Source organism: Centruroides sculpturatus, unplaced genomic scaffold, assembly GCF_000671375.1.
Source record: "Centruroides sculpturatus isolate CEXI.00-Female unplaced genomic scaffold, Cexi_2.0 scaffold1169, whole genome shotgun sequence".
In the NCBI taxonomy this organism is placed as follows: Eukaryota; Metazoa; Arthropoda; class Arachnida; order Scorpiones; family Buthidae; genus Centruroides; species Centruroides sculpturatus.
The window spans coordinates 15,356-20,550 of NW_019385538.1; the positions used below are offsets into that span (position 1 = coordinate 15,356).

General features: G+C 31.6%; 1 protein-coding gene across 2 annotated transcripts in view; it reads left to right on the forward strand.

Moving 5' to 3' along the window:
• Window positions 1–5,195, forward strand: part of LOC111639934 (multidrug resistance-associated protein 4-like) — a 55,635-nt gene that overhangs the window by 14,018 nt on the left and 36,422 nt on the right. The window lies entirely within an intron of this gene.

Below are 5,195 nucleotides of genomic sequence, written 5' to 3' on the forward strand. Positions count from 1 at the left end.
CCCGAGATATCTCGGGCAAGTTACATAGCGTTACATAAAACTCGGGCGTTTGGTCCCCCTAAAAGTTTTGTTTTTTTTGGCTTTTTGGAATGTTTTTTAAGTCTCCAAAATTTTTCAAAAAGTTTTTCCCGCGCGAAAAAATTTTATCGCGATTTTAATCTACCTTTAATGACGCACGATTAACACTTAATTGTTTTTTACGAGATTCTTTATCAAATTTCATTCATCGTTCTAAAGTTGTAGTGCACAAATTTTACTTTGGTAAAGTTATTTAAAGCTACTTTCTGATTTCAAAAACGACCTCCAATAGTTTTTTAATTTTTTTAATTAATAGATTTTATTATATATAAGTTTAATTAAGTCGGGGGCAGAAATTGCATTAAAAACGTAATTTTTTAAAAATATTTAACCAGCTAGTAGTCACCCTACTATAAACCCTTCTCCTCCTCAGACGTCTATGAGAATGTCCCGGAAAATCCAACAGCAGCTGTTCTCAAGGTCATCCAGCTGTAAACACAATGACTCATCAGTGTCAGATTTCCCGGAAAGGGGAGACAATGGAAAATAATGTTTGAAGCTTTCTCTTCAAAATTAACGCATTTCTTTCGTTTTTTTTCAGTTTTAAGTATTTTTTATGTTTAATTACATTGAAATTAAAAACTGCTGGGAAGCAAAGATGCTAATGAATTAGTAATGGATGTTTTTTCGTTGTTTTGTAATGCATTTGGCAAAAAATAGCCTTATAAAAGAATGCTCTTATAATTTCTTAATAGATTGTAAAGTACTGTACATCGAAGATAAAAATTTCTTGATGAATCCCTCGTACACAATTTCGAGCAACACACAATCCTCGCCTTAAAAACGACCGTTTTGCGGAGGGTAAACATCTTCAGAAACGAAAATTGGTTAGAATGTACTCTCACAACAAAGCCCCAATTAAAAAGAAATAAAGTGAGTGGCCAAATTATCAGAGACACTATAGTAAGTGGGTGGCCAAATTATCAGAGACACTATCGAGTTGGTTCTTCTCTAGTTTTAACGAGAAGCATAATGATTTTATGTGTAAATTATATGTGTAAATGTTTTGGAAACGTTGCTTGGAAATATGTGTTAATGTTGACATAATAACACCCTTAGTTGGTTCAATGTAAATAATAGCATTTCTAAGCATTGAGTGGATCTTTGTTTTTCGCCCTAGAAATGCGCAATCGGGTGACTGAGTTGATCAATACAGAAAATGGAACTCATTGTGCTAATCTGTGACCAATCATGCATGGTGACAAATTGCATTGTCCTGTTTGAAAGTTCCTGTCTGCATCAGGCACACTACAGCCATGAATGGTTACACCTGATTAGTAACAATGTTGAAGGAACCGTTGAAATTAAGAGATGTTCCTGGAGGACATTACACAAACTTTTGAAATCAGGTTTTACTGCATGGTCACCTTGCTCTTGTTTCACTGTATTCGCTGCATCTTGAATCTGTGATTGTGTGCTTTTGTGTAGATGAATACTATCTTATTTAAGTTATTTCTTTAATAATTGATATTTACATGATACAAAATTGAGAATTCTGATTCACTCTTTTATATATATATTGATCGACGTATATAAATAATATTATTTTCTTATCAAACACGCAGTTTTATGCAAGAAAACCACTTTTACCGGTGCAACTTTCGTTATAATTCAAACACCTCGCTATATATTACAATTTTGTATAAAAAAATGAAAGAAACACGTGGCAAAAATGCTGTTTTGGAAGTTTATTTTTGATACATTATCAACATCTTTGGCTCTGTTTGCAACTTTCTTATGCTGAACATCGTATTTCTGAAAACAAAAATGACCCCGATGTAGATATTGAAAAGACAGGAAAACTGAATATACCTGTAAAACGTGCAAAATCTACATCTGTTTACAGCATTCATATTTTGTTTGTGAATGCTCCGTAAACATAAATAAATAAAAAAGAATCGAACGATTTTTTATTGTATGTTAAATAAAAGTTTTAAAAAGTAATGTAAAAACATAATATGCAGTCTTATTATGTATTAATAAAATTTTTCTTAGTATATTTGCTTCTTGGTTTTCTTGTTATACAGTTCGAAATTTTTAAATAAAAATGTTACGTATTTAGAAATGCTTGGTTTCTCAGGCCCAGGACACTCACCGTAGGTGTTAATAATCTACAATGTTATTAGAGAGGAGTCCACATTCTTAAGTGAATAGGCACATAGGAAGTCAGAAATTTCTTTCCTGCGATGAAGCAATGAAATCTGAAGGATTTGAATATATTTAATTCTTTGGCAATATCTACACGAATCAAAACGTAAACTTTTTCAAACACGAGCATGTAATTTCACTGACGGCAACTCCTGTTTGCACTATGCTAGGAAAACCGAATCCAGGCTGCAGTCTTTGATCAAATACGTGTACTCCCCTGACCTGGATTAACTTCGACATGTCTCCGACAGAAAATGTGTGAAGATTATTTTTTACATATTTTTACAAACAATGTGATTTTATTCAGTGATCATAATTTAAATTTGTTAACATGAATAATAAAGAAATACGTGCAAAATTTTATTTCTGTTCATCTCGTGTATAATCTGGGCTTATTGAAGAGACTTTTTAGCGGACCAAGCACCATTGTATTTCAAATTGTCCAAGTTTATAAAAGTTTGATTACCAAGAAACTAGCTGTGAACATTTGTGAAAGTACATACGTTGGTTGGTACCCGCGAAATTCGACTACAAGAGCGACAACCTTGGAATATAACAGATTTTATGAGATATCACAAACAAATATTACTTTGTATTATATCACTTATCTTTTCATTATGTGCGGTTACGTCTGAAAGATATTCGCTTGTGAGGACATAGTACGTAAAATATATAAAAATAAATGTCAAGAAATAAAAGTCTTATTTAACAACGTTAAACAGTTAAACTACAGAGACTTGTTTTTCGTTATATCGAGTGTTTACCAGGTCCGCCAACTCTGTTCAGTTAAGGAAGGAATACAAATAGTATGTTAGCAGTTATGAGTTAGACAGGAAACGAGTTATGTTTAAAATGCTTTTTATTCTTCAATTGTCAATGATAATGTTTTATTCAGATACTAGCAGGTTGGCCTGGCGTTGCTCGGGCAAAAGTAACGATAACTAAGATAAACATTATTACGTTATAGTCAGCCTTACCCGTTTTCACAGAATGCAAGAATTGGGAATCCTTGTTTCCAAACTAATTAGAGAATTTTTAGATGGGTCTAAAAATATGTTCGATTTCTGCAAAAATGAAAAAAACTGCATCTGCGTCTTGCACGTCGGTTTCTCTTAACAATTCCATTGTTAAGTAACACTTCCATTGTTGAAACTTCCATTGTTACTTAAAACTTTTATTGTTACTTAGCACTTCCATTGTTACTTAACACTTCCATTGTTACTTAACACTTCTATTGTTACTTAACACTTCCATTGTTACTTAGCACTTCCATTGTTGATGGAAGTGTTAAGCTTTAATTCTGTCCCTCTCCCCCGTGGGAAGGAATTTCGAAAAATCCCTTCTTAGTGTGCGTTCTGCTAACGTACCCTAACTGTCTATCAAATTTCAACTTTCAACTCCTAACCGTTTGAGCTCGTATCCATAATGTATATAGAAGTTTTAATCCTGTCTCTCTCTCCCGGGGGAAATTTCGAAAAATCCCTTCTTAGTGTGCGTTTTCGTGATGTACCCTAACTGTGTACCAAATTTCAACTTTCAACTCCTAACCGTTTGGGCTCTGCGCTGATTATTATTATTATTATTATCAACCCGTCTCGATTATATATTAGATACTTCTTATTCTTTTATTTCTTAATTGTTTATTTTGGAGTAGAAAAGGTAGCTAATATTCAACAGAGTGAATAGTGTTTTTTGTTAGTCTGTATTAAATAAGCATAACACATTTTATTTATATTTTTATCAAGAAATTATTCTTTAGGTTATTTTAGTTCAAAATAACATATTAAAACATTTATTCTGGATTTAAGCAAAATTCAACGAGTAATTAATACATTTTTTAAAACATTATTTCACGTAGGCAACGGAAAATAACCAAACTCCACGTGAGAAAGAAGGAGTCAAGAAACCAGGATTTTCAGTTTATAAATCATACGTCAATGCCGGAGCGGGGCTTTTCTTCAAAATTGTTATTTTATCCATGTTAATTACAGCGCAATTCCTTACGAGTGTCAGCGATTATTGGCTAATCAAATGGTATGATATTATTATAATTAATGTATAGTATAACACGTGAACTGTGCTTTCATATCAAATGTTTTATTAATTAAAACATCATTACATTACATAACCCACATTCAATTCACTACTATCTCAAGTTTCATGTATAATGAATGAAAAATTTTGTGAGATTCAAGGGATATATTTTTCTTATCTATAAATATTTCCTTACAAATATTATAATTTCGCATTTAAAATAAATGTCAGCATAAAATTTTTTAAGTTGTATATCTGAATTCAATATATATATTTTTCAAAAAATTCATGAATATTCATTTCAAGTGCATATCTTAAAAAGTTGAATTTCTTTTTACATTATAAATTTAAACGTTAAAGTGATGGTTAATAAGAAGATTTAGTTAATCCTTTTGTGAAGAAGACATGTTCTTTTTGTCATCTTGAAAAATGTTTTAAACATTTTTTTTTCGCAAAACATCGATAATAATCTCATCTTGATTACACTGCAGTGTTGCCGTTCCTAGTACATTTGTACTTTTCTGGTACATTTTGCTTTTTCCAGTAAATTGAAAGTACTTTTAGATTTTTAGTACATTTTCAGTACATTATAATATTTCAAGTACCATTTACGGTACAAAATAATATTTTACGCCTTAACGAAAAAAATGAGAAAAAATGAGTTTAATAAAGTCTCACTAGTATCACTGCTTGCTAATTTAAATTATCCAATCACAACGTAGATAGTTGCACGTGTAAACGGTCTTGACTCAGTGGTCTTCTTTCACACGTTCAGTTGTCTGCACATTCTGATCAGACAACTTCTTGACAAAATTTTTCATGCCACGTGGTCCAAACAATTCAACTCCGTCAAACAAAAATAATGGACAGGTAAGGAAATCAATGATTTTAAACTTTTGTCGTCAATAATATCAAAATATCCGTTAAGTCAGAAT